This window comes from Corella eumyota, chromosome 6 (genome assembly GCF_963082875.1).
Source record: "Corella eumyota chromosome 6, kaCorEumy4.1, whole genome shotgun sequence".
Taxonomy (NCBI): Eukaryota; Metazoa; Chordata; class Ascidiacea; order Phlebobranchia; family Corellidae; genus Corella; species Corella eumyota.
Genome location: NC_137495.1, coordinates 11,385,312 through 11,398,917, shown reverse-complemented (window position 1 = coordinate 11,398,917; position 13,606 = coordinate 11,385,312). Strand labels below are relative to the sequence as shown.

Sequence of the window (13,606 nt, the reverse complement as noted above, 5' to 3'; positions counted from 1 at the left end):
CATATTAGAAAGTACTTTATGTAGAAGTCATTTTTTATCAAAATTTTTGAAAACTAATATATTTGATATAATTGCTAAGCGACGCAAGTCATTTATTTTATTTTAAATATACACGGTTAATGATAAATGTGTTGGCTCACCACATCACATTGCTTACGACCATACCACGTTGAGTACACCCCATCTCGTCCGATCTGGGAAGTTAAGCAACGTCGGGCCCGGTTAGTACTTGGATGGGTGACCGCCTGGGAATACCGGGTGTCGTAGGCATTTTATAAGTTTTATAGCATATTAGAAAGTACTTTATGTAGAAGTCATTTTTTATCAAAATTTTTGAAAATTAATATATTTGATATAACTTCTAAGGGACGCAAGTCATTTATTTTATTTTAAATATACACGGTTAATGATAAATGTGTTGGCTCACCACATCACATTGCCTACGACCATACCACGTTGAGTACACCCCATCTCGTCCGATCTGGGAAGTTAAGCAACGTCGGGCCCGGTTAGTACTTGGATGGGTGACCGCCTGGGAATACCGGGTGTCGTAGGCATTTTATAAGTTTTATAGCATATTAGAAAGTACTTTATGTAGAAGTCATTTTTTATCAAAATTTTTGAAAATTAATATATTTGATATAACTTCTAAGGGACGCAAGTCATTTATTTTATTTTAAATATACACGGTTAATGATAAATGTGTTGGCTCACCACATCACATTGCCTACGACCATACCACGTTGAGTACACCCCATCTCGTCCGATCTGGGAAGTTAAGCAACGTCGGGCCCGGTTAGTACTTGGATGGGTGACCGCCTGGGAATACCGGGTGTCGTAGGCATTTTATAAGTTTTTTAGCATATTAGAAAGTACTTTATGTAGAAGTCATTTTTTATCAAAATTTTTGAAAATTAATATATTTGATATAACTGCTAAGGGACGCAAGTCATTTATTTTATTTTAAATATACACGGTTAATGATAAATGTGTTGGCTCACCACTTCACATTGCCTACGACCATACCACGTTGAGTACACCCCATCTCGTCCGATCTTGGAAGTTAAGCAACGTCGGGCCCGGTTAGTACTTGGATGGGTGACCGCCTGGGAATACCGGGTGTCGTAGGCATTTTATAAGTTTTATAGCATATTAGAAAGTACTTTATGTAGAAGTCATTTTTTATCAAAATTTTTGAAAATTAATATATTTGATATAACTTCTAAAGGACGCAAGTCATTTATTTTATTTTAAATATACACGGTTAATGATAAATGTGTTGGCTCACCACATCACATTGCCTACGACCATACCACGTTGAGTACACCCCATCTCGTCCGATCTGGGAAGTTAAGCAACGTCGGGCCCGGTTAGTACTTGGATGGGTGACCGCCTGGGAATACCGGGTGTCGTAGGCATTTTATAAGTTTTTTAGCATATTAGAAAGTACTTTATGTAGAAGTCATTTTTTATCAAAATTTTTGAAAACTAATATATTTGATATAATTGCTAAGCGACGCAAGTCATTTATTTTATTTTAAATATACACGGTTAATGATAAATGTGTTGGCTCACCACATCACATTGCCTACGACCATACCACGTTGAGTACACCCCATCTCGTCCGATCTGGGAAGTTAAGCAACGTCGGGCCCGGTTAGTACTTGGATGGGTGACCGCCTGGGAATACCGGGTGTCGTAGGCATTTTATAAGTTTTATAGCATATTAGAAAGTACTTTATGTAGAAGTCATTTTTTATCAAAATTTTTGAAAATTAATATATTTGATATAACTTCTAAGGGACGCAAGTCATTTATTTTATTTTAAATATACACGGTTAATGATAAATGTGTTGGCTCACCACATCACATTGCCTACGACCATACCACGTTGAGTACACCCCATCTCGTCCGATCTGGGAAGTTAAGCAACGTCGGGCCCGGTTAGTACTTGGATGGGTGACCGCCTGGGAATACCGGGTGTCGTAGGCATTTTATAAGTTTTTTAGCATATTAGAAAGTACTTTATGTAGAAGTCATTTTTTATCAAAATTTTTGAAAACTAATATATTTGATATAATTGCTAAGCGACGCAAGTCATTTATTTTATTTTAAATATACACGGTTAATGATAAATGTGTTGGCTCACCACATCACATTGCCTACGACCATACCACGTTGAGTACACCCCATCTCGTCCGATCTGGGAAGTTAAGCAACGTCGGGCCCGGTTAGTACTTGGATGGGTGACCGCCTGGGAATACCGGGTGTCGTAGGCATTTTATAAGTTTTATAGCATATTAGAAAGTACTTTATGTAGAAGTCATTTTTTATCAAAATTTTTGAAAATTAATATATTTGATATAACTTCTAAGGGACGCAAGTCATTTATTTTATTTTAAATATACACGGTTAATGATAAATGTGTTGGCTCACCACATCACATTGCCTACGACCATACCACGTTGAGTACACCCCATCTCGTCCGATCTGGGAAGTTAAGCAACGTCGGGCCCGGTTAGTACTTGGATGGGTGACCGCTTGGGAATACCGGGTGTCGTAGGCATTTTATAAGTTTTATAGCATATTAGAAAGTACCTTATGTAGAAGTCATTTTTTATCAAAATTTTCGAAAACTAATATATTTGATATAATTGCTAAGCGACGCAAGTCATTTATTTTATTTTAAATATACACGGTTAATGATAAATGTGTTGGCTCACCACATCACATTGCCTACGACCATACCACGTTGAGTACACCCCATCTCGTCCGATCTGGGAAGTTAAGCAACGTCGGGCCCGGTTAGTACTTGGATGGGTGACCGCCTGGGAATACCGGGTGTCGTAGGCATTTTATAAGTTTTATAGCATATTAGAAAGTACTTTATGTAGAAGTCATTTTTTATCAAAATTTTTGAAAACTAATATATTTGATATAATTGCTAAGCGACGCAAGTCATTTATTTTATTTTAAATATACACGGTTAATGATAAATGTGTTGGCTCACCACATCACATTGCTTACGACCATACCACGTTGAGTACACCCCATCTCGTCCGATCTGGGAAGTTAAGCAACGTCGGGCCCGGTTAGTACTTGGATGGGTGACCGCCTGGGAATACCGGGTGTCGTAGGCATTTTATAAGTTTTATAGCATATTAGAAAGTACTTTATGTAGAAGTCATTTTTTATCAAAATTTTTGAAAATTAATATATTTGATATAACTTCTAAGGGACGCAAGTCATTTATTTTATTTTAAATATACACGGTTAATGATAAATGTGTTGGCTCACCACATCACATTGCCTACGACCATACCACGTTGAGTACACCCCATCTCGTCCGATCTGGGAAGTTAAGCAACGTCGGGCCCGGTTAGTACTTGGATGGGTGACCGCCTGGGAATACCGGGTGTCGTAGGCATTTTATAAGTTTTATAGCATATTAGAAAGTACTTTATGTAGAAGTCATTTTTTATCAAAATTTTTGAAAATTAATATATTTGATATAACTTCTAAGCGACGCAAGTCATTTATTTTATTTTAAATATACACGGTTAATGATAAATGTGTTGGCTCACCACATCACATTGCTTACGACCATACCACGTTGAGTACACCCCATCTCGTCCGATCTGGGAAGTTAAGCAACGTCGGGCCCGGTTAGTACTTGGATGGGTGACCGCCTGGGAATACCGGGTGTCGTAGGCATTTTATAAGTTTTATAGCATATTAGAAAGTACTTTATGTAGAAGTCATTTTTTATCAAAATTTTTGAAAATTAATATATTTGATATAACTTCTAAGGGACGCAAGTCATTTATTTTATTTTAAATATACACGGTTAATGATAAATGTGTTGGCTCACCACATCACATTGCCTACGACCATACCACGTTGAGTACACCCCATCTCGTCCGATCTGGGAAGTTAAGCAACGTCGGGCCCGGTTAGTACTTGGATGGGTGACCGCCTGGGAATACCGGGTGTCGTAGGCATTTTATAAGTTTTATAGCATATTAGAAAGTACTTTATGTAGAAGTCATTTTTTATCAAAATTTTTGAAAATTAATATATTTGATATAACTTCTAAGGGACGCAAGTCATTTATTTTATTTTAAATATACACGGTTAATGATAAATGTGTTGGCTCACCACATCACATTGCCTACGACCATACCACGTTGAGTACACCCCATCTCGTCCGATCTGGGAAGTTAAGCAACGTCGGGCCCGGTTAGTACTTGGATGGGTGACCGCTTGGGAATACCGGGTGTCGTAGGCATTTTATAAGTTTTATAGCATATTAGAAAGTACCTTATGTAGAAGTCATTTTTTATCAAAATTTTTGAAAACTAATATATTTGATATAATTGCTAAGCGACGCAAGTCATTTATTTTATTTTAAATATACACGGTTAATGATAAATGTGTTGGCTCACCACATCACATTGCCTACGACCATACCACGTTGAGTACACCCCATCTCGTCCGATCTGGGAAGTTAAGCAACGTCGGGCCCGGTTAGTACTTGGATGGGTGACCGCCTGGGAATACCGGGTGTCGTAGGCATTTTATAAGTTTTATAGCATATTAGAAAGTACTTTATGTAGAAGTCATTTTTTATCAAAATTTTTGAAAACTAATATATTTGATATAATTGCTAAGCGACGCAAGTCATTTATTTTATTTTAAATATACACGGTTAATGATAAATGTGTTGGCTCACCACATCACATTGCTTACGACCATACCACGTTGAGTACACCCCATCTCGTCCGATCTGGGAAGTTAAGCAACGTCGGGCCCGGTTAGTACTTGGATGGGTGACCGCCTGGGAATACCGGGTGTCGTAGGCATTTTATAAGTTTTATAGCATATTAGAAAGTACTTTATGTAGAAGTCATTTTTTATCAAAATTTTTGAAAATTAATATATTTGATATAACTTCTAAGGGACGCAAGTCATTTATTTTATTTTAAATATACACGGTTAATGATAAATGTGTTGGCTCACCACATCACATTGCCTACGACCATACCACGTTGAGTACACCCCATCTCGTCCGATCTGGGAAGTTAAGCAACGTCGGGCCCGGTTAGTACTTGGATGGGTGACCGCCTGGGAATACCGGGTGTCGTAGGCATTTTATAAGTTTTATAGCATATTAGAAAGTACTTTATGTAGAAGTCATTTTTTATCAAAATTTTTGAAAACTAATATATTTGATATAATTGCTAAGCGACGCAAGTCATTTATTTTATTTTAAATATACACGGTTAATGATAAATGTGTTGGCTCACCACATCACATTGCTTACGACCATACCACGTTGAGTACACCCCATCTTGTCCGATCTGGGAAGTTAAGCAACGTCGGGCCCGGTTAGTACTTGGATGGGTGACCGCCTGGGAATACCGGGTGTCGTAGGCATTTTATAAGTTTTATAGCATATTAGAAAGTACTTTATGTAGAAGTCATTTTTTATCAAAATTTTTGAAAATTAATATATTTGATATAACTTCTAAGGGACGCAAGTCATTTATTTTATTTTAAATATACACGGTTAATGATAAATGTGTTGGCTCACCACATCACATTGCCTACGACCATACCACGTTGAGTACACCCCATCTCGTCCGATCTGGGAAGTTAAGCAACGTCGGGCCCGGTTAGTACTTGGATGGGTGACCGCTTGGGAATACCGGGTGTCGTAGGCATTTTATAAGTTTTATAGCATATTAGAAAGTACTTTATGTAGAAGTCATTTTTTATCAAAATTTTTGAAAACTAATATATTTGATATAATTGCTAAGCGACGCAAGTCATTTATTTTATTTTAAATATACACGGTTAATGATAAATGTGTTGGCTCACCACATCACATTGCTTACGACCATACCACGTTGAGTACACCCCATCTCGTCCGATCTGGGAAGTTAAGCAACGTCGGGCCCGGTTAGTACTTGGATGGGTGACCGCCTGGGAATACCGGGTGTCGTAGGCATTTTATAAGTTTTATAGCATATTAGAAAGTACTTTATGTAGAAGTCATTTTTTATCAAAATTTTTGAAAACTAATATATTTGATATAATTGCTAAGCGACGCAAGTCATTTATTTTATTTTAAATATACACGGTTAATGATAAATGTGTTGGCTCACCACATCACATTGCTTACGACCATACCACGTTGAGTACACCCCATCTCGTCCGATCTGGGAAGTTAAGCAACGTCGGGCCCGGTTAGTACTTGGATGGGTGACCGCCTGGGAATACCGGGTGTCGTAGGCATTTTATAAGTTTTATAGCATATTAGAAAGTACTTTATGTAGAAGTCATTTTTTATCAAAATTTTTGAAAATTAATATATTTGATATAACTTCTAAGGGACGCAAGTCATTTATTTTATTTTAAATATACACGGTTAATGATAAATGTGTTGGCTCACCACATCACATTGCCTACGACCATACCACGTTGAGTACACCCCATCTCGTCCGATCTGGGAAGTTAAGCAACGTCGGGCCCGGTTAGTACTTGGATGGGTGACCGCCTGGGAATACCGGGTGTCGTAGGCATTTTATAAGTTTTATAGCATATTAGAAAGTACTTTATGTAGAAGTCATTTTTTATCAAAATTTTTGAAAACTAATATATTTGATATAATTGCTAAGCGACGCAAGTCATTTATTTTATTTTAAATATACACGGTTAATGATAAATGTGTTGGCTCACCACATCACATTGCTTACGACCATACCACGTTGAGTACACCCCATCTTGTCCGATCTGGGAAGTTAAGCAACGTCGGGCCCGGTTAGTACTTGGATGGGTGACCGCCTGGGAATACCGGGTGTCGTAGGCATTTTATAAGTTTTATAGCATATTAGAAAGTACTTTATGTAGAAGTCATTTTTTATCAAAATTTTTGAAAATTAATATATTTGATATAACTTCTAAGGGACGCAAGTCATTTATTTTATTTTAAATATACACGGTTAATGATAAATGTGTTGGCTCACCACATCACATTGCCTACGACCATACCACGTTGAGTACACCCCATCTCGTCCGATCTGGGAAGTTAAGCAACGTCGGGCCCGGTTAGTACTTGGATGGGTGACCGCTTGGGAATACCGGGTGTCGTAGGCATTTTATAAGTTTTATAGCATATTAGAAAGTACTTTATGTAGAAGTCATTTTTTATCAAAATTTTTGAAAACTAATATATTTGATATAATTGCTAAGCGACGCAAGTCATTTATTTTATTTTAAATATACACGGTTAATGATAAATGTGTTGGCTCACCACATCACATTGCTTACGACCATACCACGTTGAGTACACCCCATCTCGTCCGATCTGGGAAGTTAAGCAACGTCGGGCCCGGTTAGTACTTGGATGGGTGACCGCCTGGGAATACCGGGTGTCGTAGGCATTTTATAAGTTTTATAGCATATTAGAAAGTACTTTATGTAGAAGTCATTTTTTATCAAAATTTTTGAAAACTAATATATTTGATATAATTGCTAAGCGACGCAAGTCATTTATTTTATTTTAAATATACACGGTTAATGATAAATGTGTTGGCTCACCACATCACATTGCTTACGACCATACCACGTTGAGTACACCCCATCTCGTCCGATCTGGGAAGTTAAGCAACGTCGGGCCCAGTTAGTACTTGGATGGGTGACCGCCTGGGAATACCGGGTGTCGTAGGCATTTTATAAGTTTTATAGCATATTAGAAAGTACTTTATGTAGAAGTCATTTTTTATCAAAATTTTTAAAAACTAATATATTTGATATAATTGCTAAGCGACGCAAGTCATTTATTTTATTTTAAATATACACGGTTAATGATAAATGTGTTGGCTCACCACATCACATTGCTTACGACCATACCACGTTGAGTACACCCCATCTCGTCCGATCTGGGAAGTTAAGCAACGTCGGGCCCGGTTAGTACTTGGATGGGTGACCGCCTGGGAATACCGGGTGTCGTAGGCATTTTATAAGTTTTATAGCATATTAGAAAGTACTTTATGTAGAAGTCATTTTTTATCAAAATTTTTGAAAATTAATATATTTGATATAACTTCTAAGGGACGCAAGTCATTTATTTTATTTTAAATATACACGGTTAATGATAAATGTGTTGGCTCACCACATCACATTGCCTACGACCATACCACGTTGAGTACACCCCATCTCGTCCGATCTGGGAAGTTAAGCAACGTCGGGCCCGGTTAGTACTTGGATGGGTGACCGCCTGGGAATATCGGGTGTCGTAGGCATTTTATAAGTTTTATAGCATATTAGAAAGTACTTTATGTAGAAGTCATTTTTTATCAAAATTTTTGAAAACTAATATATTTGATATAATTGCTAAGCGACGCAAGTCATTTATTTTATTTTAAATATACACGGTTAATGATAAATGTGTTGGCTCACCACATCACATTGCTTACGACCATACCACGTTGAGTACACCCCATCTTGTCCGATCTGGGAAGTTAAGCAACGTCGGGCCCGGTTAGTACTTGGATGGGTGACCGCCTGGGAATACCGGGTGTCGTAGGCATTTTATAAGTTTTATAGCATATTAGAAAGTACTTTATGTAGAAGTCATTTTTTATCAAAATTTTTGAAAATTAATATATTTGATATAACTTCTAAGGGACGCAAGTCATTTATTTTATTTTAAATATACACGGTTAATGATAAATGTGTTGGCTCACCACATCACATTGCCTACGACCATACCACGTTGAGTACACCCCATCTCGTCCGATCTGGGAAGTTAAGCAACGTCGGGCCCGGTTAGTACTTGGATGGGTGACCGCTTGGGAATACCGGGTGTCGTAGGCATTTTATAAGTTTTATAGCATATTAGAAAGTACTTTATGTAGAAGTCATTTTTTATCAAAATTTTTGAAAACTAATATATTTGATATAATTGCTAAGCGACGCAAGTCATTTATTTTATTTTAAATATACACGGTTAATGATAAATGTGTTGGCTCACCACATCACATTGCTTACGACCATACCACGTTGAGTACACCCCATCTCGTCCGATCTGGGAAGTTAAGCAACGTCGGGCCCGGTTAGTACTTGGATGGGTGACCGCCTGGGAATACCGGGTGTCGTAGGCATTTTATAAGTTTTATAGCATATTAGAAAGTACTTTATGTAGAAGTCATTTTTTATCAAAATTTTTGAAAACTAATATATTTGATATAATTGCTAAGCGACGCAAGTCATTTATTTTATTTTAAATATACACGGTTAATGATAAATGTGTTGGCTCACCACATCACATTGCTTACGACCATACCACGTTGAGTACACCCCATCTCGTCCGATCTGGGAAGTTAAGCAACGTCGGGCCCGGTTAGTACTTGGATGGGTGACCGCCTGGGAATACCGGGTGTCGTAGGCATTTTATAAGTTTTATAGCATATTAGAAAGTACTTTATGTAGAAGTCATTTTTTATCAAAATTTTTGAAAATTAATATATTTGATATAACTTCTAAGGGACGCAAGTCATTTATTTTATTTTAAATATACACGGTTAATGATAAATGTGTTGGCTCACCACATCACATTGCCTACGACCATACCACGTTGAGTACACCCCATCTCGTCCGATCTGGGAAGTTAAGCAACGTCGGGCCCGGTTAGTACTTGGATGGGTGACCGCCTGGGAATACCGGGTGTCGTAGGCATTTTATAAGTTTTATAGCATATTAGAAAGTACTTTATGTAGAAGTCATTTTTTATCAAAATTTTTGAAAACTAATATATTTGATATAATTGCTAAGCGACGCAAGTCATTTATTTTATTTTAAATATACACGGTTAATGATAAATGTGTTGGCTCACCACATCACATTGCTTACGACCATACCACGTTGAGTACACCCCATCTTGTCCGATCTGGGAAGTTAAGCAACGTCGGGCCCGGTTAGTACTTGGATGGGTGACCGCCTGGGAATACCGGGTGTCGTAGGCATTTTATAAGTTTTATAGCATATTAGAAAGTACTTTATGTAGAAGTCATTTTTTATCAAAATTTTTGAAAACTAATATATTTGATATAATTGCTAAGCGACGCAAGTCATTTATTTTATTTTAAATATACACGGTTAATGATAAATGTGTTGGCTCACCACATCACATTGCTTACGACCATACCACGTTGAGTACACCCCATCTCGTCCGATCTGGGAAGTTAAGCAACGTCGGGCCCAGTTAGTACTTGGATGGGTGACCGCCTGGGAATACCGGGTGTCGTAGGCATTTTATAAGTTTTATAGCATATTAGAAAGTACTTTATGTAGAAGTCATTTTTTATCAAAATTTTTGAAAACTAATATATTTGATATAATTGCTAAGCGACGCAAGTCATTTATTTTATTTTAAATATACACGGTTAATGATAAATGTGTTGGCTCACCACATCACATTGCTTACGACCATACCACGTTGAGTACACCCCATCTCGTCCGATCTGGGAAGTTAAGCAACGTCGGGCCCGGTTAGTACTTGGATGGGTGACCGCCTGGGAATACCGGGTGTCGTAGGCATTTTATAAGTTTTATAGCATATTAGAAAGTACTTTATGTAGAAGTCATTTTTTATCAAAATTTTTGAAAATTAATATATTTGATATAACTTCTAAGGGACGCAAGTCATTTATTTTATTTTAAATATACACGGTTAATGATAAATGTGTTGGCTCACCACATCACATTGCCTACGACCATACCACGTTGAGTACACCCCATCTCGTCCGATCTGGGAAGTTAAGCAACGTCGGGCCCGGTTAGTACTTGGATGGGTGACCGCCTGGGAATACCGGGTGTCGTAGGCATTTTATAAGTTTTATAGCATATTAGAAAGTACTTTATGTAGAAGTCATTTTTTATCAAAATTTTTGAAAACTAATATATTTGATATAATTGCTAAGCGACGCAAGTCATTTATTTTATTTTAAATATACACGGTTAATGATAAATGTGTTGGCTCACCACATCACATTGCTTACGACCATACCACGTTGAGTACACCCCATCTTGTCCGATCTGGGAAGTTAAGCAACGTCGGGCCCGGTTAGTACTTGGATGGGTGACCGCCTGGGAATACCGGGTGTCGTAGGCATTTTATAAGTTTTATAGCATATTAGAAAGTACTTTATGTAGAAGTCATTTTTTATCAAAATTTTTGAAAATTAATATATTTGATATAACTTCTAAGGGACGCAAGTCATTTATTTTATTTTAAATATACACGGTTAATGATAAATGTGTTGGCTCACCACATCACATTGCCTACGACCATACCACGTTGAGTACACCCCATCTCGTCCGATCTGGGAAGTTAAGCAACGTCGGGCCCGGTTAGTACTTGGATGGGTGACCGCTTGGGAATACCGGGTGTCGTAGGCATTTTATAAGTTTTATAGCATATTAGAAAGTACTTTATGTAGAAGTCATTTTTTATCAAAATTTTTGAAAACTAATATATTTGATATAATTGCTAAGCGACGCAAGTCATTTATTTTATTTTAAATATACACGGTTAATGATAAATGTGTTGGCTCACCACATCACATTGCTTACGACCATACCACGTTGAGTACACCCCATCTCGTCCGATCTGGGAAGTTAAGCAACGTCGGGCCCGGTTAGTACTTGGATGGGTGACCGCCTGGGAATACCGGGTGTCGTAGGCATTTTATAAGTTTTATAGCATATTAGAAAGTACTTTATGTAGAAGTCATTTTTTATCAAAATTTTTGAAAACTAATATATTTGATATAATTGCTAAGCGACGCAAGTCATTTATTTTATTTTAAATATACACGGTTAATGATAAATGTGTTGGCTCACCACATCACATTGCTTACGACCATACCACGTTGAGTACACCCCATCTCGTCCGATCTGGGAAGTTAAGCAACGTCGGGCCCGGTTAGTACTTGGATGGGTGACCGCCTGGGAATACCGGGTGTCGTAGGCATTTTATAAGTTTTATAGCATATTAGAAAGTACTTTATGTAGAAGTCATTTTTTATCAAAATTTTTGAAAATTAATATATTTGATATAACTTCTAAGGGACGCAAGTCATTTATTTTATTTTAAATATACACGGTTAATGATAAATGTGTTGGCTCACCACATCACATTGCCTACGACCATACCACGTTGAGTACACCCCATCTCGTCCGATCTGGGAAGTTAAGCAACGTCGGGCCCGGTTAGTACTTGGATGGGTGACCGCCTGGGAATACCGGGTGTCGTAGGCATTTTATAAGTTTTATAGCATATTAGAAAGTACTTTATGTAGAAGTCATTTTTTATCAAAATTTTTGAAAACTAATATATTTGATATAATTGCTAAGCGACGCAAGTCATTTATTTTATTTTAAATATACACGGTTAATGATAAATGTGTTGGCTCACCACATCACATTGCTTACGACCATACCACGTTGAGTACACCCCATCTTGTCCGATCTGGGAAGTTAAGCAACGTCGGGCCCGGTTAGTACTTGGATGGGTGACCGCCTGGGAATACCGGGTGTCGTAGGCATTTTATAAGTTTTATAGCATATTAGAAAGTACTTTATGTAGAAGTCATTTTTTATCAAAATTTTTGAAAATTAATATATTTGATATAACTTCTAAGGGACGCAAGTCATTTATTTTATTTTAAATATACACGGTTAATGATAAATGTGTTGGCTCACCACATCACATTGCCTACGACCATACCACGTTGAGTACACCCCATCTCGTCCGATCTGGGAAGTTAAGCAACGTCGGGCCCGGTTAGTACTTGGATGGGTGACCGCTTGGGAATACCGGGTGTCGTAGGCATTTTATAAGTTTTATAGCATATTAGAAAGTACTTTATGTAGAAGTCATTTTTTATCAAAATTTTTGAAAACTAATATATTTGATATAATTGCTAAGCGACGCAAGTCATTTATTTTATTTTAAATATACACGGTTAATGATAAATGTGTTGGCTCACCACATCACATTGCTTACGACCATACCACGTTGAGTACACCCCATCTCGTCCGATCTGGGAAGTTAAGCAACGTCGGGCCCGGTTAGTACTTGGATGGGTGACCGCCTGGGAATACCGGGTGTCGTAGGCATTTTATAAGTTTTATAGCATATTAGAAAGTACTTTATGTAGAAGTCATTTTTTATCAAAATTTTTGAAAACTAATATATTTGATATAATTGCTAAGCGACGCAAGTCATTTATTTTATTTTAAATATACACGGTTAATGATAAATGTGTTGGCTCACCACATCACATTGCTTACGACCATACCACGTTGAGTACACCCCATCTCGTCCGATCTGGGAAGTTAAGCAACGTCGGGCCCAGTTAGTACTTGGATGGGTGACCGCCTGGGAATACCGGGTGTCGTAGGCATTTTATAAGTTTTATAGCATATTAGAAAGTACTTTATGTAGAAGTCATTTTTTATCAAAATTTTTGAAAATTAATATATTTGATATAACTTCTAAGGGACGCAAGTCATTTATTTTATTTTAAATATACACGGT

General features: G+C 37.4%; 47 non-coding genes across 47 annotated transcripts; all 47 read left to right on the top strand.

The window, feature by feature from the left end:
• Positions 1–151: 151 nt before the first annotated feature.
• LOC145756253 (5S ribosomal RNA) lies at positions 152–270 on the top strand. Its single transcript, XR_014284383.1, has one exon. It is a non-coding gene; the product is annotated as a 5S ribosomal RNA (ribosomal RNA).
• A 168-nt stretch (positions 271–438) lies between these two features.
• Positions 439–557, top strand: LOC145756541 (5S ribosomal RNA). The gene has a single exon (XR_014284654.1). It is a non-coding gene; the product is annotated as a 5S ribosomal RNA (ribosomal RNA).
• Positions 558–725: 168 nt separating this feature from the next.
• Positions 726–844, top strand: LOC145756530 (5S ribosomal RNA). Its single transcript, XR_014284643.1, has one exon. It is a non-coding gene; the product is annotated as a 5S ribosomal RNA (ribosomal RNA).
• Positions 845–1,012: 168 nt separating this feature from the next.
• LOC145756678 (5S ribosomal RNA) lies at positions 1,013–1,131 on the top strand. Its single transcript, XR_014284784.1, has one exon. It is a non-coding gene; the product is annotated as a 5S ribosomal RNA (ribosomal RNA).
• A 168-nt stretch (positions 1,132–1,299) lies between these two features.
• Positions 1,300–1,418, top strand: LOC145756518 (5S ribosomal RNA). The gene has a single exon (XR_014284632.1). It is a non-coding gene; the product is annotated as a 5S ribosomal RNA (ribosomal RNA).
• A 168-nt stretch (positions 1,419–1,586) lies between these two features.
• On the top strand, positions 1,587–1,705 carry LOC145756505 (5S ribosomal RNA). Its single transcript, XR_014284620.1, has one exon. It is a non-coding gene; the product is annotated as a 5S ribosomal RNA (ribosomal RNA).
• A 168-nt stretch (positions 1,706–1,873) lies between these two features.
• Positions 1,874–1,992, top strand: LOC145756493 (5S ribosomal RNA). The gene has a single exon (XR_014284609.1). It is a non-coding gene; the product is annotated as a 5S ribosomal RNA (ribosomal RNA).
• A 168-nt stretch (positions 1,993–2,160) lies between these two features.
• Positions 2,161–2,279, top strand: LOC145756482 (5S ribosomal RNA). The gene has a single exon (XR_014284598.1). It is a non-coding gene; the product is annotated as a 5S ribosomal RNA (ribosomal RNA).
• Positions 2,280–2,447: 168 nt separating this feature from the next.
• Positions 2,448–2,566, top strand: LOC145756144 (5S ribosomal RNA). The gene has a single exon (XR_014284281.1). It is a non-coding gene; the product is annotated as a 5S ribosomal RNA (ribosomal RNA).
• A 168-nt stretch (positions 2,567–2,734) lies between these two features.
• On the top strand, positions 2,735–2,853 carry LOC145756469 (5S ribosomal RNA). The gene has a single exon (XR_014284587.1). It is a non-coding gene; the product is annotated as a 5S ribosomal RNA (ribosomal RNA).
• Positions 2,854–3,021: 168 nt separating this feature from the next.
• LOC145756252 (5S ribosomal RNA) lies at positions 3,022–3,140 on the top strand. Its single transcript, XR_014284382.1, has one exon. It is a non-coding gene; the product is annotated as a 5S ribosomal RNA (ribosomal RNA).
• Positions 3,141–3,308: 168 nt separating this feature from the next.
• On the top strand, positions 3,309–3,427 carry LOC145756457 (5S ribosomal RNA). The gene has a single exon (XR_014284576.1). It is a non-coding gene; the product is annotated as a 5S ribosomal RNA (ribosomal RNA).
• Positions 3,428–3,595: 168 nt separating this feature from the next.
• LOC145756251 (5S ribosomal RNA) lies at positions 3,596–3,714 on the top strand. Its single transcript, XR_014284381.1, has one exon. It is a non-coding gene; the product is annotated as a 5S ribosomal RNA (ribosomal RNA).
• A 168-nt stretch (positions 3,715–3,882) lies between these two features.
• Positions 3,883–4,001, top strand: LOC145756445 (5S ribosomal RNA). Its single transcript, XR_014284565.1, has one exon. It is a non-coding gene; the product is annotated as a 5S ribosomal RNA (ribosomal RNA).
• Positions 4,002–4,169: 168 nt separating this feature from the next.
• On the top strand, positions 4,170–4,288 carry LOC145756143 (5S ribosomal RNA). Its single transcript, XR_014284280.1, has one exon. It is a non-coding gene; the product is annotated as a 5S ribosomal RNA (ribosomal RNA).
• A 168-nt stretch (positions 4,289–4,456) lies between these two features.
• LOC145756434 (5S ribosomal RNA) lies at positions 4,457–4,575 on the top strand. The gene has a single exon (XR_014284554.1). It is a non-coding gene; the product is annotated as a 5S ribosomal RNA (ribosomal RNA).
• Positions 4,576–4,743: 168 nt separating this feature from the next.
• On the top strand, positions 4,744–4,862 carry LOC145756250 (5S ribosomal RNA). The gene has a single exon (XR_014284380.1). It is a non-coding gene; the product is annotated as a 5S ribosomal RNA (ribosomal RNA).
• Positions 4,863–5,030: 168 nt separating this feature from the next.
• LOC145756422 (5S ribosomal RNA) lies at positions 5,031–5,149 on the top strand. Its single transcript, XR_014284543.1, has one exon. It is a non-coding gene; the product is annotated as a 5S ribosomal RNA (ribosomal RNA).
• Positions 5,150–5,317: 168 nt separating this feature from the next.
• On the top strand, positions 5,318–5,436 carry LOC145756803 (5S ribosomal RNA). Its single transcript, XR_014284900.1, has one exon. It is a non-coding gene; the product is annotated as a 5S ribosomal RNA (ribosomal RNA).
• Positions 5,437–5,604: 168 nt separating this feature from the next.
• LOC145756142 (5S ribosomal RNA) lies at positions 5,605–5,723 on the top strand. Its single transcript, XR_014284279.1, has one exon. It is a non-coding gene; the product is annotated as a 5S ribosomal RNA (ribosomal RNA).
• A 168-nt stretch (positions 5,724–5,891) lies between these two features.
• On the top strand, positions 5,892–6,010 carry LOC145756249 (5S ribosomal RNA). The gene has a single exon (XR_014284379.1). It is a non-coding gene; the product is annotated as a 5S ribosomal RNA (ribosomal RNA).
• A 168-nt stretch (positions 6,011–6,178) lies between these two features.
• On the top strand, positions 6,179–6,297 carry LOC145756248 (5S ribosomal RNA). Its single transcript, XR_014284378.1, has one exon. It is a non-coding gene; the product is annotated as a 5S ribosomal RNA (ribosomal RNA).
• Positions 6,298–6,465: 168 nt separating this feature from the next.
• LOC145756410 (5S ribosomal RNA) lies at positions 6,466–6,584 on the top strand. Its single transcript, XR_014284532.1, has one exon. It is a non-coding gene; the product is annotated as a 5S ribosomal RNA (ribosomal RNA).
• A 168-nt stretch (positions 6,585–6,752) lies between these two features.
• LOC145756802 (5S ribosomal RNA) lies at positions 6,753–6,871 on the top strand. Its single transcript, XR_014284899.1, has one exon. It is a non-coding gene; the product is annotated as a 5S ribosomal RNA (ribosomal RNA).
• A 168-nt stretch (positions 6,872–7,039) lies between these two features.
• LOC145756141 (5S ribosomal RNA) lies at positions 7,040–7,158 on the top strand. Its single transcript, XR_014284278.1, has one exon. It is a non-coding gene; the product is annotated as a 5S ribosomal RNA (ribosomal RNA).
• A 168-nt stretch (positions 7,159–7,326) lies between these two features.
• LOC145756247 (5S ribosomal RNA) lies at positions 7,327–7,445 on the top strand. The gene has a single exon (XR_014284377.1). It is a non-coding gene; the product is annotated as a 5S ribosomal RNA (ribosomal RNA).
• Positions 7,446–7,613: 168 nt separating this feature from the next.
• On the top strand, positions 7,614–7,732 carry LOC145756783 (5S ribosomal RNA). The gene has a single exon (XR_014284883.1). It is a non-coding gene; the product is annotated as a 5S ribosomal RNA (ribosomal RNA).
• Positions 7,733–7,900: 168 nt separating this feature from the next.
• LOC145756245 (5S ribosomal RNA) lies at positions 7,901–8,019 on the top strand. Its single transcript, XR_014284375.1, has one exon. It is a non-coding gene; the product is annotated as a 5S ribosomal RNA (ribosomal RNA).
• A 168-nt stretch (positions 8,020–8,187) lies between these two features.
• LOC145756338 (5S ribosomal RNA) lies at positions 8,188–8,306 on the top strand. The gene has a single exon (XR_014284464.1). It is a non-coding gene; the product is annotated as a 5S ribosomal RNA (ribosomal RNA).
• A 168-nt stretch (positions 8,307–8,474) lies between these two features.
• LOC145756800 (5S ribosomal RNA) lies at positions 8,475–8,593 on the top strand. The gene has a single exon (XR_014284897.1). It is a non-coding gene; the product is annotated as a 5S ribosomal RNA (ribosomal RNA).
• A 168-nt stretch (positions 8,594–8,761) lies between these two features.
• LOC145756140 (5S ribosomal RNA) lies at positions 8,762–8,880 on the top strand. The gene has a single exon (XR_014284277.1). It is a non-coding gene; the product is annotated as a 5S ribosomal RNA (ribosomal RNA).
• Positions 8,881–9,048: 168 nt separating this feature from the next.
• Positions 9,049–9,167, top strand: LOC145756244 (5S ribosomal RNA). Its single transcript, XR_014284374.1, has one exon. It is a non-coding gene; the product is annotated as a 5S ribosomal RNA (ribosomal RNA).
• A 168-nt stretch (positions 9,168–9,335) lies between these two features.
• LOC145756243 (5S ribosomal RNA) lies at positions 9,336–9,454 on the top strand. Its single transcript, XR_014284373.1, has one exon. It is a non-coding gene; the product is annotated as a 5S ribosomal RNA (ribosomal RNA).
• Positions 9,455–9,622: 168 nt separating this feature from the next.
• Positions 9,623–9,741, top strand: LOC145756399 (5S ribosomal RNA). Its single transcript, XR_014284521.1, has one exon. It is a non-coding gene; the product is annotated as a 5S ribosomal RNA (ribosomal RNA).
• Positions 9,742–9,909: 168 nt separating this feature from the next.
• LOC145756796 (5S ribosomal RNA) lies at positions 9,910–10,028 on the top strand. The gene has a single exon (XR_014284896.1). It is a non-coding gene; the product is annotated as a 5S ribosomal RNA (ribosomal RNA).
• Positions 10,029–10,196: 168 nt separating this feature from the next.
• LOC145756782 (5S ribosomal RNA) lies at positions 10,197–10,315 on the top strand. The gene has a single exon (XR_014284882.1). It is a non-coding gene; the product is annotated as a 5S ribosomal RNA (ribosomal RNA).
• Positions 10,316–10,483: 168 nt separating this feature from the next.
• On the top strand, positions 10,484–10,602 carry LOC145756242 (5S ribosomal RNA). The gene has a single exon (XR_014284372.1). It is a non-coding gene; the product is annotated as a 5S ribosomal RNA (ribosomal RNA).
• Positions 10,603–10,770: 168 nt separating this feature from the next.
• On the top strand, positions 10,771–10,889 carry LOC145756386 (5S ribosomal RNA). Its single transcript, XR_014284509.1, has one exon. It is a non-coding gene; the product is annotated as a 5S ribosomal RNA (ribosomal RNA).
• Positions 10,890–11,057: 168 nt separating this feature from the next.
• On the top strand, positions 11,058–11,176 carry LOC145756795 (5S ribosomal RNA). Its single transcript, XR_014284895.1, has one exon. It is a non-coding gene; the product is annotated as a 5S ribosomal RNA (ribosomal RNA).
• A 168-nt stretch (positions 11,177–11,344) lies between these two features.
• On the top strand, positions 11,345–11,463 carry LOC145756138 (5S ribosomal RNA). Its single transcript, XR_014284275.1, has one exon. It is a non-coding gene; the product is annotated as a 5S ribosomal RNA (ribosomal RNA).
• Positions 11,464–11,631: 168 nt separating this feature from the next.
• LOC145756241 (5S ribosomal RNA) lies at positions 11,632–11,750 on the top strand. Its single transcript, XR_014284371.1, has one exon. It is a non-coding gene; the product is annotated as a 5S ribosomal RNA (ribosomal RNA).
• A 168-nt stretch (positions 11,751–11,918) lies between these two features.
• Positions 11,919–12,037, top strand: LOC145756240 (5S ribosomal RNA). Its single transcript, XR_014284370.1, has one exon. It is a non-coding gene; the product is annotated as a 5S ribosomal RNA (ribosomal RNA).
• Positions 12,038–12,205: 168 nt separating this feature from the next.
• On the top strand, positions 12,206–12,324 carry LOC145756375 (5S ribosomal RNA). Its single transcript, XR_014284498.1, has one exon. It is a non-coding gene; the product is annotated as a 5S ribosomal RNA (ribosomal RNA).
• A 168-nt stretch (positions 12,325–12,492) lies between these two features.
• On the top strand, positions 12,493–12,611 carry LOC145756794 (5S ribosomal RNA). Its single transcript, XR_014284894.1, has one exon. It is a non-coding gene; the product is annotated as a 5S ribosomal RNA (ribosomal RNA).
• Positions 12,612–12,779: 168 nt separating this feature from the next.
• LOC145756137 (5S ribosomal RNA) lies at positions 12,780–12,898 on the top strand. The gene has a single exon (XR_014284274.1). It is a non-coding gene; the product is annotated as a 5S ribosomal RNA (ribosomal RNA).
• Positions 12,899–13,066: 168 nt separating this feature from the next.
• Positions 13,067–13,185, top strand: LOC145756239 (5S ribosomal RNA). The gene has a single exon (XR_014284369.1). It is a non-coding gene; the product is annotated as a 5S ribosomal RNA (ribosomal RNA).
• Positions 13,186–13,353: 168 nt separating this feature from the next.
• LOC145756780 (5S ribosomal RNA) lies at positions 13,354–13,472 on the top strand. The gene has a single exon (XR_014284881.1). It is a non-coding gene; the product is annotated as a 5S ribosomal RNA (ribosomal RNA).
• The last annotated feature ends 134 nt before the right edge of the window (positions 13,473–13,606 follow it).